The sequence below is a fragment of the Passer domesticus genome, chromosome 17, assembly GCF_036417665.1.
Source record: "Passer domesticus isolate bPasDom1 chromosome 17, bPasDom1.hap1, whole genome shotgun sequence".
Classification (NCBI taxonomy): Eukaryota; Metazoa; Chordata; class Aves; order Passeriformes; family Passeridae; genus Passer; species Passer domesticus.
Window position 1 is genome coordinate 6,885,380 of NC_087490.1, and position 15,923 is coordinate 6,901,302.

Consider the following 15,923-nt stretch of genomic DNA (forward strand, 5'->3'; position numbering starts at 1 on the left):
GGTCAGAAGCAAAATCTTGCCAATGCCTGCCCTTTTAAAAACCCTTTTTCCAAGAAAAAAAATGAACACACTATTTCCTCTTAACCAAAAGAAACGCAGTTATAGTAATAATCAGAAATAATATTAAAAAGATCTCAGTAGGGTAATACTACATATTAAAAAAATGCCACTAATAGCATGATAAAATTTTAAAACATAGCAACAAATCCTAAACAGCATTTCTAAAATTATTTTTAATTGAATATGTCTATCTTGTATGAGTCATTTTAAAAGCTTCTACTCTTAAAACAAGTGGAAAATTATCGTCTGTTTTAAAAAAAAGTAAATAATCAGTGAATTTCTTAATGATTATATAAGCTCAAGGTATCACTTGAGCTACTAATCTGGATACCCTGCTACCTACACATGCCTCTAGGACCTAAGAAGAGTTCAGGAAGAAATTATCATTATCTAAAACTTACATTTATGTATGTTATACCTTTTTCTCTTTTATGAGCAGCTTTGTTCAAAGTGTGTTTGGCATTCTGGTAATTTACATTCGGTTAAAAATTCATCTCTTTCCAGCATCTCAAGATGTTCATGGGAAGAGAAATTCAAGTTTACTGTAAAAATTTTTGATGAGACTAACCACCTAATATTAAAGCAGTTCCCTAACTTTTTGCAATGTCATATTCTTAAAATTGAAAGGGGTGTGGATTCAGTGTGATTTTGGCTCTCTCTGTACACAGCTGAGTAAAGCATTAATTAAGTCAAGCAGCAGAGCAAGAGAACAAGCTTTCCAGCCTTCACTCGTAACCTTGTTTAAAAAGTTTAGTCTGCCAAACTCCAGGTCCCACAAGGTCTGAGTTTCTCAGGAACCAAGCCAACCTTGAAACTACTGTAGTAGTACAAGTGGAGCTGTATTTTGAACTTAAATCAGTATCATGGCTTAACACACAACAGCAAGCAGAGAAGAAATGATGCAAGTAGAGTCTGTCATGAGCTTGAACAAGCTTCATTCTGCCAGACAAGAACTAACGAGTTTACACTCTGACTGCAGAAGGAGTCTCGTAATAGTTTCTTATAAATATTCAATAGACCCACCATGGCAGCAGCTCCAACAGAGTGAAGGGTGAAGGTCTCTCAAAGAGCAGCTCAAAGCCTAACACAGCCAATTCTGACTGGAACCTTATGCTGAACCAATGCCAGCTGACAAGGGCATCACCTTCTATTGATGCTGAAAATGATGACTTGGTTCAAAAATTGTTTCGTTTTGCTGCCACAAATTTAACAGCTCAGGCTTTGTCCCCCTGAGATGAGTAAAACATGCTCATTAGGTAACCTGCTTCCAAAGAGACAGGACTTTAAGCAAAGGCTAAGCACCTTTATTTAAATATTACAAATATGTCTTCAAGGTGCTTTAATGCAGACCAGTTGTTGAGGTGCAAACTGAGCACAGCTGTCCCAGTCCCACAGCTGCCAAAGGACACGTTCTCCACAGGAACACTGCTCTGACGGAAGTTACAGGTAACATGACACATGTCCACAAAAGCACTGAGCAGACATACAGCTCAATACAACATCACAGCAATTCTGAGGCTGTTTGCAAATGCGCACAAATAAAAGCAAATAATTCTCACTTTGTTTATCCAGTCTAGCCCAGCAGGACAATTAAGAATTATTTTAGCAACTTCTTTCAGCTTGTCCAAAACATTTACTGCACATTGTTTTCATCTTCCTAGTTACAGACATGCCAATGTCAGACAATATCTGTTACAATCAACTGGGATTTACTATTCCTACCAGCTGTCTTAAGTCTAACCAATAAAGAAATATTGAACAAAAAAATTGTATGAGAGTATCCAAATGCCACAAAGATAAGCAGACAGTTATTTCTTACTCTGAATGCAGTAACAAGAACTCCAGAGGCCAAAATGTTCCAGCTGAGCTAACTATGGCTTCCTGCTGCTGTTACCAACACGGTACTGCAGAAAAGTAATTGCAAATATTACTCACAAAGTACAAAATAGAAGCAAACAAGATAATGGAAGAAACATGTATCTCCTGACAAAAACAAAAACTCATTAGAAGATTATGTTCAATGTAAGTCAATATGCTTTGAAGCCAGCTGTATAAAGTGACAGTGGAAGTATTAAATTTGAACAAACCTCTTAAAATTCTTTATTGCACTAATGGCAGAAGTTTGACCTTAAATGTTAATTTAAATAGACACAATCAAGTTGGTTAAAATCACAAATTGCAGTCTCATAAATGCAGCTGCTAACGATGCCCTCAGACCTGCAGCCAAATCACAGCCTGACTCAGCTGTCCATCCAGCTCCCCCTTCACAGCCAGCACTGGCAAGGGGAGAGTCACTGATGCCATATCCTCACTGGTGAGAAAAATAAAGTGATATTGTCTTGCAACCTTGGTGTTGCTGTCCTATTGCAAAGGTTTCATACCTTCTTGGTGATTTTCATGAGCAGCTCCTCACAGCACTGACTCCTTCTCAGCACAGCCAACAAACTCCATCTCCCCTCTCGACCAGCCAACCTGCTCTTTTATAATACCCCTCTTAATTGGATCCAGCTGTGGCCTATTAAGGGCAGGCTTGTTCTTAATGCTTGATAATTGGCACAGCTGTAACTCTTTAGGGGTGAGATTACTTTCACCACTATCTCTAGTCTCCTACCTTCTATGTATCCACACCTTGGAACTACTTTCTGGTTTTCGCACAGCAGACACAGAACAGCTGAGACTGGAAATACCCTTGGATATCACCTGGCAACTCCCCTACTCAAAGCAGAGTCAATTTGAGCAAGTTACTCAGGATCTTTTCCAGTCAGGTTTTGAAAATCTCCAGGAACATGATCTCTATAATCTCTGGCCAACTTGCTCCAGCATTCAGTTGACACTTAACAGCAAATTTTTCTTCAGTTTTGACTAAAGTAAGACTCTTTGTACCTGTCAGCATATGACACTGTGCTGCCTGTTGTAATATTCTTGATCAGCACAAGCTGCTTAAATCAATGAGCTCCAAAAATGACAATGAGATGTATAACCATGAAATTTATTGACCATGCCTGCATGCATTAGTAATCACACAGTATGGCCTCTGGGTCCAATAATGCAGAGAGTTGGATTCCTTCATCTTCCAATGACTGCTCTAAATTCCCCAGTCACACAAGGACACGCAAAACAAGCACACTTTTATTTTTTTAGTCCTAGATATTACACCTACTTTAAACTGGCTGGATTTTGTCTTGTACATTCTTGTTAAGTTTCTCTCAATTTCACAGTATCAAAGGTAATTTAAATAGTTAGTTTCTCAGATAATCTACTATTAATACTCCTTGCCTCAAAAAAATATGATCAAAACCCAGTTATTCTGAGGGGAATCTGTGATAAACTTGTATGAACTCAATGCTTTTGAGATTTCTATCAAAAATCAGTCACTTGATTTCATGTGAAATGACAAGCATGCACAAGCATATTTTTTGTTCTCTATTACAAAAGTCTCAAGTGACATTTGCTGTAAGAAGGACAACGTTAACCGCCAGTGAAATGTGAAAGGTTTCCCAAGGAGAAGTCAATTCTGTTCATGCTTCCACTCTTAAAGCACTTAGATAATTCAGGTGTACCCAGTCAAACCACACCTGGGTGAAGAAGAGGAAATAAGTATCAGGTGTTAATCACTAATACTAAAATTGTGGAACTGTTGCATTTGTGCATAATGCCTTGCTCATTTTATATTGTCTAGAAGAAAATGCCTTGAGAGATTTTTTCCCCAACAGAATTTTCCAACTTGCTGTAAATGTTTTATATCAGTGCAGCTACTGAAGTCTCTTATTTTAGAGTACAAGACTGATAATTAAGTCAGCCTATTTCAGGGTCTTCCCCCTCCCCCGGCTTCTCCATTACAGCTATTTTCATTCTGGACTCTCCACACTGTGCACCTGTAATCTGTATCTACATTGTATTAGTAGGATCCTCCTAATTAGATTTAATTTCTTCAAGTGAGGAAAAAAGTGACATGCTAAGCCTGCCAGTTCTTTGAAGAATGTCCTAGAAGGTCAAATGGTGTGTATATAAGGGCTTTGTGATCTGTTTGACACAAGGAAGGTAAGGTTGGTCAACATTTCAGATGCCTTCAGTAATGAAAAGCAAAGTAACTGGTATTGATTCCATCCACATCAATCTCAAAATGGTAAACAAAATAATTATATCCTCTGTATAGCAGTCTCATAGGTACATGCAGATATACTTAACAGATTACAGACAGAAGACAGCTCATTTAAATCAGACACTGTGTGACATTCTAGTTTTCTCAGCTGAACTACAATGTAGACATTAAAGCTTCTGAAATCTCTACATGCCTTATCCCTATGAAATTACCCAAAACCAGAAACTGTGAGATCAGTACTTTTCCTACAGATTACAGCTCCACAATTTGTCTATTTCTGAAACAACAGAAATACCTATAACTGTTTTTGAAGCTTTCACAGTTCTAAAATACATTGGTTTAGCACATCAAAGAAAAAAAAATAAAATGCTAAAATATCCCTCTCTCCTGTGTGAGACCAGCTGCTTTCCCCTAGACTTCAACCTCTTTTCACAAGAAATACTTGTGCTTATCCTGTAATTCTTATTAGTCTTTCCCTGGTTTTGTGGCAAACTATATCCTGCATTACTTCAACTAATCAAGGGCTAAAAGGCTCCTATCTCAGGCCTTGTTTTCTGCATCATTGGTGGAATCACACAGTTCAATCCCACATACACCAAATCCCTGCCCAACTGCATTACTGCGACAGACACATCTGCATTTGGCACCTGTTAAGTTCTTTCACTACCAGGATCAGTAGCCAATTTCTTTGGCTAAACACTGCACCTTCAAAACACAGCTGTATTTACTCATTATTGCACAGGTAGTAAGCCTGTATTACAAAATAAAAATATCTATAATAGGCCAACACCGTCTTATTTATGCTTAAAATGTCTATTGCCAATTACAGGACTTCTCTCAGCCCAATCCTGTGTTTTCTAAAGGTAGTACTACATAGAAAGGCTGCTACATTTCAACATGAGTCATTGTAGTTCTTGAAAAAGTGATACATAAAATGGTGTAAAAAAATTACAGAAAATACAAGATTACAAAAAATACTTTGGATTTCCATAAAAAGGAGATTTTTCTGCATTGCTCCCCCACCTTGGTTGTACCTTTAATGCACTTCAGAACATTTACCTTGTGAAACTTTAAAGATCTTCCTAATCCCTTGTGGCATAGAGAATGACCTTCTACTTCTTTCTACTTTCAGATGCATAATGTAAAGCAATTTTTTCATTTAGGACATATAAATGGTTAATCCAAAAGAAAGGGAGCAAGTACAAGGTCAAAACAATATGGGAAAGTAAAACACCTTGTAGGGCAGAGCTTAAGACACTGACAGCTCTCTTGGCCAATGTTAAGGATACCAACATCACACTCCTACAGAGAGGGAAATGAGAAGAATTTGCTAAATATAGCTATAAGTGGTTGGAAGGATGCCTATCCTTATTTGTGCATTCATCTGTTTAATTGTGGGCAATATAGTCCACTAGACAGCCTGAAGCAAGTGTAGATGTTCGATATTCTCTGAATTATACAACCTCAACTGGAAACTGGACTTAATTACACAGTTTACATTAGTATAAATGGAAACTTTGTATTTTGAAACTCTCCACAGCTGTATGTACGTCAATTATTTTCTCAGGTTTTGGGGATGTACTAAATGCCTTCAAAACTGTGCAGTTTTAAACAAGAATGGTGAGAAAGGCCATGGAATTCTTGTGTTTACTAGGTCTTTCAAATCCAAATGTATACAAATACTCACATATGCTGACATCACAAATCAAGTTTTATGCTCAGAGCTTCTTTATGTTTGGTAGTAGCCCATGGAGATTGACATTTTTCTTAAACTGATTTGTAAGTGCATTTTTAAAATAGTTCCAATAATTTAAATACACATCAATACATCTTACCAAACTAATCCATCTGTATTTGAAAATAGAGCTGTAACAATCACACAAACCTGAAAGAAACAAGTCAAGGAAGTTTATACATCTTTGATCTAAGCTTTCGAAAAGATTCCTAAACCCCTGATTTCAGTGACAATATTGTAAAGAAATATAAAGGAATTAAATAGGCACTAGGTGCCTAATTCCCTTTGAGAGTTCGGGCCTAAATTCCTAACAGATCACTGGAAGTCTCACCTAAAGAAACAATTTATTTATATATGTAACTGAGATTCTCTCATGTTCCTTTTACATATAACAAGCTTCAGTTCAGTTTAACATTAGTTCTTCAGAACCTTAAATACTAAGGTTCCTAAAAATCAGAGTTATCATACTGCTTCTCTGCTTCTAACACAATGGAAAGTGGTTTGTGGGATCATAAATGAAATGAGGTGGTCGTTTCCTTGTCTAGATAGATGAGCATGGGTTGGGATTCAGAAATCCCACCACCAGCATAGCAAGTAGTCTATAAAAGCTGAAGACTGTTTATCACCTACAGGAACACAGCACAATGAAACATAGGAAAAAAAAAGTAGGTTTCAAACTTATGGATTGTATAATTCAATAATTTTCCAACGTCACAGCATATTACAAACAGCACCTTACCCTCCAGCTCTAAAATATTGCTTCAGGAGAGGGAACATGGTTTTGACTTCCATTATCCTCCAGCCTTCAGCAAGGAAGTGCCTTGGTCCTGAATCAGAACCCACAGGAATTTAGCAAGTGCTATTTCTGCTTGTAGTAAAATCTTCAATATGTAATTTACATCTTGATATGTCATCATTTCCTGGTATTTAACTTAGTAACAGCTTCTCTAAAGTAGAGATTTTATTACATAAATTATGGAAGTAGCAGACTGGGTGTAGTGGAGACAGCATAAATTTCTGAATCAATACAAAATATGTCCCCGGTAGTAGTTGTTATTCTATGCAGGTATGTTATTGATTACAGTCATAATGGTCTCACTTTAGCTGCCATCAATAACTCACTACTTGTATTGTCACACTGAATTAAAAAAGAACCAGTCTAAAAATATGAGGAGAAGTTATACCAGCATAGCTTGACCCTAGCCTGTGGTGCAAAGAAGCAAAATACTGCCAGTTTAAGTTTTCAAGGATTTGTGTTTGAAACTTCACTTGACATTACACTGATAAAACAAATTCACATGTGTCTTAAACATTCCAGAAAACTTTCAAATTTATGGATCCTACATACACTAACAGTTTTCAATACCTTGGGACCATCAGAACACAAATACTGTTATGCAAATCTGAATCAAAGCTTTATGAGTGGTTATTGACATTCTACTGATGAACATGACTGAAGCTTCCTTGCACCAGATTATGAACTGTAGAAGGAATGTTAGATAATTTCAGCTTTTTAAATTCCTTATTTTGGAAAACAGTCTCCATAAAATACCCATACTTGCCTCACAGCAGAGAGATGGTTCAAAAAATGCCAATTAGAAGACTTGATTCAACCTCATAGACTGGATCAGCCTCCAGCGAAGTCTGGTGTATCCACTGTTTTACTCCACAGCCAGAAGTGGCTGCTCTCTCTAAATCAGGCATTTAATTGACATGCCTAAAGTTATTGTAGGTACCCCAACTTAAGTGTTCTCACAACTGAGATTCTACTTCCCCAAGACAGCCAGCATTTTATGAACCATATTTTAAGTCACACTGCAATTTGCTTTCCTCTGGGCGATCTCTGCAAGCTTTGCTACTCTGCGTACTGTTAAAAAGATTGTAATTTTCACCTTTAAAACATGCAAAATTTTGACTCTCGAATATCATTATATACATTCAGCTCTCACCAAGCTGTGAATCCAGTAGGCATGGACACTGTTGATAGTGAAACATCACAACACAGTTTCTCACCAACAGGGTAATGCAGTAAAAAAGCCTGTGCCATCACTTCTATCACTGGTCTGAATAGCAGTTACTTAAAATTTTATCACTGCATAACCCAAATTAAACAGAGAATATTTACTGGAATGAGAAAGTTCCATGGAGGTATTCTAACTCATGGGTAGAATTTCCACCACCAGAGCAGATGAAGAAGAGGCAGTTAAATTACTGGAAACAGTAGGTCTAGTTTCATTGACTTTACATTGCAATGAATGTCAATCAGTTAATAAAAGACTTCTTCATAGAGGAACAAGTTAGGGCAACATTTTTCTGTACAAAAAAAAAAAAACATGATCATTCCTTTTATGAGAGCAGAAATAAGAGGGGAAGGTAATAAGCTCAGAGCAGAAAAAAGGCATTTGTGATATACAAAGCCCAGCTCCTGTAAAACTACTGCTCAGCACCTCAATCAGTATCACTGCACCTGTGAGAATTCTTATACAGATCACTTCATCAGGTAATTCCAACTACATCCAACCAGAATGCAGGTCTTGGTACTGATCCCCTCAGAAGTCTACTCTCAAGGATAAAAGTGCAAAGGAAGCACTGATGCCTAATTCTAGACTCCAAATCACTAGGTTCTGAAAGAAATAAGGAAAAGAATAAATATTTTGAGTTTGCTGTAATGACAGAATGTCAGAACTTACCCCAAACTGATTTATTCACTTCTTCCCTCTCGCTTGCAATATTTAAGCTGTAATTCAATAATGCATTTCAGAAGACAGAAAATGCTTCACAACTCTTAAATAAACCATAAGTAGCTAAACAGTACCTGTTCTGGAGGACAAAGGCCTGTTGCTAAGACACTAGACTTCGAGTTTCCAATGGCTTGTGACAGCAGTAACAAGGCAAACAAAATAAACTAAAAAAATGAAATTGTCAAAGATACCTTGACAGTGTCCTTTTAATTTTCAGCCAACTAGAGATGTCACGTAAGCACTGAAGCAGCAAAGAGGTGATACTGCTGAGATTGCAAAATCTCAATTCCTCCCTGACCTACAAATCAGAAGCTAATAGATTAGTGGTGCACTGGTGTATATTTGCACAGTATCTCATGGAAACCCTGTCGCAGCTTCTGAAACAAAATGCATGTGCTCTGAGATGCAGAAAAAGCATAACTATAAATAACATCAACTGAAGCATGCACAGAAGATTTTGACAACCCAGTCAAGGACCTTATGGAACAAAAATCCCAAATTGTCTAAGAAAGCCATCATATCTGAAGAGATGAAGCATACTGCATGTGCTCAGGATCAGAAAGGTCTTCCCAGTGCAATATAAACCGGAGAGCGAGACAGAGGCACAACCCTGCCCATATGTTCTCAATGGATCTCAGTACCTTGTAACACTGCCAGCAGCAGCATCACCACTATGCAAGTGGTGGATGAGAACTGCCTTCTTGGACCACTTAGTCTGGAATCTGTGACCTGAATATTACAATTTTACTCTTTCTAATTATACAGTCAAAATATATATTTGACTATAGTCAAAAATCACTCTACTTATGGTAATTAACATCAGTTGCTTATATAGAGCACTAAGACTTGCAGAATCAAACCAAGATGCCTTTCACAGAAATGTTTATCTGGATGGAACAAACCCATATAACTACAATACAAAAATATATATAAATGTATATATATAAATGTATACATATATATACACACACAAATGCAGTGTCAATTTTTATAGAATTGGATAAAGTAACTTGTTAAAAAAAATGAAGCCAGTCACTTCAAGAGTATAATGCTCTTGAATGCCTTAGTTAAGATTCATTTTTCCAGAAAGACACATTCGTTCCAACAATGGTAAACTCCCAATAATGACAACACTGTAAGAAAATGTATGTTCTTTGTAGGAATGAAGAGTAACTAGATACGAGCTTCATTAAGTAAATAATCTAAGTATTCACTACAAAATGTTAAAATATTTAAAAATGCCACCCATATACACATTGCTACTGGGTATCTTACACATTCTTTAATCCGTAAGATTAACTGATATTCCAATAAAAGCATTTATTTTGGTGGGTCAAAATGTCAGACCCTGAAACAGTGGCCATCAACGAGTTTCATCAGGACTCCAAAATATTATTTGGTTTGATCACTGTAAATAAATTACTGAGTAATAGATGCTGTCCACTTACTATTAAATGATTAGCCATTTACAGACAACACACCAAATGCTACTTGAAATTGTGAATGCCAGAGGGTTGACTCTCAGGCTTTCAAAACATTGGATATTACTAAATTAAGCTGTCTGTTCTTAGAATGTTGACAAAATCAGTCACAAAAATAACTGGATTCACTAGAATTAGCTATTTCTCTTAAATACTACTTAAACAAACGTCACCCAATCTAATGGAGAAAATGTAGACTCTAGAACCTCAGCAGACTGCACCAGAAGTAGCTTTTCAGTTTGTTTTGGACTGCCTGTGAAATCCAAGGGTAGGATTGAAAAAGACAAACAGGGAACAAAACACTTGCACCACAGTTTTTTGGGGCTGGCTTTGTTTTACACAAGTTAGCTGAAGGAAATAAAAGCCACTTCATTATCTAAGGTGATTGCTTCTTTTCTCAGATGCTCAGGTGGTTACCTGCCTTGCTTCAGCTCACAGGTAGACCACATCCTTCCTGAAATTTAATAAAATCTCTGTGTTCTTATTTCAATGCTTAAACCCATTAAACCTCTAATGCCCTTCTGCAAAGAAATTATATTTGTGAACTTACACGTATACTCTAAATGTCTTGCATTATGGAAAGAACACATTTTCTAGAAATAGGTGGATTTTAATCATTAAAATCTCAATGCTAATTTCCAGGAGACACACATGAAGTGTGAATAAGGTAACTGCATGCAACATATGTTTAATTCCTTCCCTATCCATACTGGTGTAACCCTAGAGTTGGCCTTGTGCTGTAGAGACAGACAAGAAAGTTAAAAAATTGACCTAAGCGCTTTGAAGGTAACTATGCTGGCTATTAGGATACCCCCACATCTGACAGAATACTGTCATACTCTGGTTAAACTGGAAAGACACGAGCCAAATGTAAAATCACACTCAGCTGGTACAGCATTTGTTTACAATGTCTATGTCAATGATTTATACTCACACAATAAAATATTAAGAGCAACAAACTATAAACCTGGTAGCACAAGAACTCTAACAGGTTTTCCTTGCAGTGTATCAATTCTGACACTACCCAAGATCCACCAAAAGCACTGCAGATAGAATGTGTTGCATTACATAAAATGAAGTACAGAAGCTTAGTTTTATATAACTGTAATATGCATACAGATGGTCTTCAGGACAAGATATCTAATCTAAACTACAGTTTGTACAAAATTTGAAGTACAAGCAAAAGGCAGGAATTTTGCCATTTCTAGTACAGTGTCCTAACTCAATAAAATGGGAAACTCCCTCTATTTGTAGCTTTTGTTGGTTCTCCCAATATTAAAAACTTTCTGATACTGAAATCAATTGCAGAGATTTTGAATTTAAGAGACGAAATTCAAAGAAGGGAATTATTTTTTAGCCAAATAGTACATCAAAACTATGGTTATATAAATTGAAATTCAGTTATTTGACAGTAACTATGGCATAATAATAAACAAAGTCCACTTTATAAAGATCACCAATGTCAAATAAAATGCAAACTATGATCTCTGAACAATACACAAGGATGAACCATGCAGTCAAACTATTGTTCTTGCCTTCCTAATGCATTCCTTTGGCCAAGCAATGGGAAGATAAACCCATTTGCCTAATGGAGCATATAATTTAAGTATTTCAGACAAGAATTGACAGAGATGCTGCTTAAAATAAATTTAAGAATCATCCATCCAAATACTTTGCAGGATGACGACCCCAGCATAGTTCACAACTTGTTTTTTCCACACAAACTCAAAACTCTCCAGCCCCTGCAGTTACTTTAGTCACCGTGCATATCCTGTATTACCTTATTACAACAAACCTCTTCCTTTTTTTCCATAGGAGATTTAATAGGAAGGTGCATATTTTCTCTTTTGCATTGCCTTGCTACATTTCTAAAATCACTAAAATTTCATATTTTACTAGTGCACCATGCAGTGCTACACAATTTTGTAAACAAAATATGTCTAAATTTATGGAGCCTTAAAGGACTAGTGTACTCAGCAGACTGCAGTACCTTATCCACAGGAAGTTACAATCAGGCAATGTCAATAATCTGTCATTTAGAAGCAGGATTTTTTACCATAAAGCATTCCCATTAATACAAATCAGGAGAGCTGTTTCCCGCCTCCCCCTCGCAGAACTTCTATTTAGGGTTTAAGCTATTGGTACGATAACAGGTCTTCACTTGATAAAAAAAATCTGCTTAGGGTTTTGTTTTTTAACACACTGTGAATCACGTTTTGCATTGTGACCTACCTAAAGGCACAACAGTACAGCGTACGAGCAAAGCGCATGTTTTAAGAATTCCCCCTTTCACATACACAAACAAGTGCCTACATGAAAAAAAAAGATAAAAAGCAAGAAAAACAGTCTTTATTATTTCATATTCACTAGAAGTGAACATTTCAAAGAGTTTTTCAACTTCTACAAACGTCAGATTTTAACCGTGGATCTCAATACTACAGGGAAAGCGAAAATTAAATAATAACCCCTAACTCTGGCTATTAAGTCTCTAATGGATGTCGCGTGTGTGAAAAAATAGGTTAATTTTGTTTGGTCTTTGCTACAAAGAGACTCATCTCCTATGCATGCCACAAATAACCTGAGCAATGACTTCCCTCCATGACACGAGCTGCCCATCATACTGCAGGATTATTACAGTGTTGGTTTGTTTAGGGCTTGCTTGTGTTTGTGGCTTGCGTATGTAATTCAGGCATTCGCATACATCAACTCCTCGTTGCGCATCTCACAATAAACTGATGAACGCTGTTAAACCTGAACCAGCAACCTTTAGCAAACAAAGAAGTCTCACCCGGAATCGTGATGCAAAATCACCCCAAAACGTACTACACCCTGCAAGAACCTCACAGAAAATAGCCCGGCAACCTCATTCATTCCCCCACAACCCAGCGATCTGCTCACCATCTCCGCCGTATTTCTCTGTCCTCAGCTTATTTTCCTTGCTGCTACTGGCTTCAAGGAGGCGGCGTACAAAAAAAAAAAAAAAAGGAAAAAAAAAGAAGAAAAAAATGTTTAAAAAAAAAAAAAAGGGGGAGACTCCCCAACTCTTCAATAAATCGCTGGGCAGGCTCTGGGCAGCATGTCAGCCCCTTGTCTTCCTCTCCCGCTCCCCGCGCAGGAGCCGCTCCCGCCGTGCCCGCCCCGCGGGTGCCCGCCCGTCCCCCGCGCGTTCCCCGGGAGAGCGCCCGGGCTGCACCGGCTCCTCCCGCCTGCTCACCCACCGAGCAGCCCAGTAGTCGGAGCCGGGCTGATTTTCCCCTCCCACCTCCACATTCCTATTTACAAAGGGTATCCAAGACCATCTTTATCCAAAGGGGGGGGGGGTGGGGGAGGAAGGAGGGGGAGGTGGAAGTACTCATTAACCCTTTTCTTTCATTTACCTTTTCTAGTGTGATTTTTAGAGCACACAGGGGAATTCCCCTTCTCTACAGAGCACATGGACTCGCTGCCATCTGGCCCGCGGAGTCCCCACTCCCGCACTCCGGCTTGGCCGCTGCCGGCGCTCCCCAAGGCCGCTCCGGCAAAAAGGTCCAAGGGCACGGCTGGAAAACGCGCGCCCTCCCCAAACTACTGCTCGGAAAACAACCGGAGCGGCCCGCGGGGAGACGGGAGCGCACTGCCCGGCCCAGACCATGATGCCGGCGCCCGCCCGCCCACCTCTCTGTTTATTTATTTATTTATTTATTTATTTTTCCAAGCGGGGAACATTCCTCAACACCCGCACCTGGGGGCAGGAGCGCGAGAGGCGTGAGGGGCCGCGCGCCGCCGAGCCCCGCGCGCGCCGTCCGCCCGCGGCCGCACGCGAACCGGCGCGCGCCTCCCGCGCCGCCGAATTTTCCCATTGGGCGGCGCCGCCGCGATCGCGCCCGGCAACCGGAGCGCCATTAGCGCGGCCCCGCCCCGCAGGCCGCGCCGCGCGCCATTGGCCCGCGGGCCTGTCCGTCACGTGCGGCGGCCCCGCCCCCGGCGGGCGGTGGGCGTGGCCGGCGGAGCGGCCGCAGCCGCGGGGCGGGAGCGCGGGGCAGCGGCGGGTACGGCGCCGTCACCGTCACCTCCCCTCACGGGTACGCGCCCCCGCCCCGCTCCGCCGTGCAGGGTTTCTGCGCTCGCCTCGCACAGCTGTTGGCACGGCGGTGGCGGGCCCAGCTGGCGGCTGAGGGCCCGTCAGGTGCAGGCAGCCAGGTGATGCTGGCACGCGATCCGCAGGGATGTGTCGGACTTGACCTTCTCGCCGCTTGCTGTGCGCTGCCATCCTCGCCTTTCGGCTTTGTCTTCCGTAACCTGAATAGCTTGAGCTTCCTACGCCACTGTTTTACATCGTGTTATCCCCTTCATTAATGCTCCTCCTCTGAATAATTTCCTGTGGTTTTCCTCCCTCCCTAACCGTGGGTGCCAGAAGTGGTGCAGCCTCCCAGTGTCCCTGTGCTGTGGACAAAGACAGTGTCACTCCCCTGTCTCCCCTATATATTCTGTATTTTATACAGTAAATGGTTAGAGTAGTCCAGTTTACCACAGTATTACTGAGAGGTCACACTGAAATAGTAACAACTAAATTCTTTTTTGAGGTACTTTTTGCCATTTTAGCTCTATTCCTGCATTTTTTTTATTTCCAGATGCATTTTCTCACATTTTCTGATATTAAAAATGCAGTTTACTGGACTGGGATGACTTATTGGGCACATCAGATGATTTTGTAACCAGTTGTGAATTATTCACTCATTTATTAGACTATAAAATCTACTAATAAATATCTTGCATCATCTAGACAATTGGTAGAGATATCAAACTAGATCTGGGCAAAAACCCATCTCTGGAACACTGTCAGGGTCCCTGATGTCTCCCCTTTAAAGCTGCTTTGTGAGACCTCTCAGGGAAAAGATATTTAATCCATCTAAAATGTTCTTTATGCATTCTAAATAATGTGCATTCCAGCACTGGAAGAACAAACTCTTTAAACAAATGTCAGGACTATTTTTCTTTTAGTTTTTGAAACCAACTCAGGACAATTCTACAACCCTTTCATTAAGCTTCTGCTTGCATTTTAGCTTTCTCCAAGAGAGTTTCTGCCCTGACAGTACCACTCTTAAAGTGGGTACAGAATCAGAGCCTGCTTGGGATCAGTCTATTCAAGTTTGACAAACAATGGGAGCTATACACTGATCCCCTAGGACAGGATCTAGAAGGGACAACAATCACCAAGCTGGTTTAGGCAGAACAAAAGGTAGACACAAGAATAAAAGGAAGAGTCAAAATGGCCACCAAATCCAGTATTCACAAATTCTTGCAGTAGACTCTTTTTGTTCAGCCTCCTAAAAGGCTTTTTAAAGGACTCTGAACTTATTTCCCATATGTATTAAAAATAGAAACAAAAAAAAAAAAAAAAACAGTAAAAAACACTTCCTTTTTAAGCCTATGGACACATTCTTCTTCCCATAGACATGACTGCTGTTGAAGGTATGCAGATTATCATCTGCAGATTTTAAATGAGAATTGAGCCTAGAAGCTAAACAATCTTTGGTCACAGTGATGAGTCTATACTTTAAGACTCAAACAGAGTGCCAAAAAGAACAATACATTACATTTAATGTGCATGCATTTTACCAATTTTAATGCAACAGAGATTTGTATAATTTGTCTATTTAGTCACCAGATAACTGCTTTAAATAACAACTCTGTACCTGAAAACATTAATACATTCTAGGTTTATATGTCTCAAGGTAATAACTGCAATCTATTATTGTGTTTCAGAAGCAGTAGCACAAAGAATGATGATCATACACTCACCCAGTAATTTTCATCAGTAGATC

The 15,923-nt window shown here is 39.4% G+C and overlaps 1 protein-coding gene across 15 annotated transcripts in view; it reads right to left on the reverse strand.

Annotated features, from left to right (window-relative positions):
• Positions 1-13,594, reverse strand: part of ARVCF (ARVCF delta catenin family member) — a 247,318-nt gene extending 233,724 nt beyond the window's left edge. For 4 of the 15 annotated variants that reach the window (XM_064392944.1, XM_064392942.1, XM_064392948.1 and 1 more), the window contains exon 1: positions 13,018-13,302. The gene's annotated coding sequence lies outside the window, so the exon portion shown is untranslated. Of the gene's footprint in view, positions 1-12,351; positions 12,429-13,017; positions 13,303-13,337; positions 13,423-13,496 lie in introns of those variants that run through there. The other 11 variants (XM_064392953.1, XM_064392951.1, XM_064392950.1 and 8 more) reach the window with 8 other exon arrangements.
• Between the last annotated feature and the right edge of the window lie 2,329 nt (positions 13,595-15,923).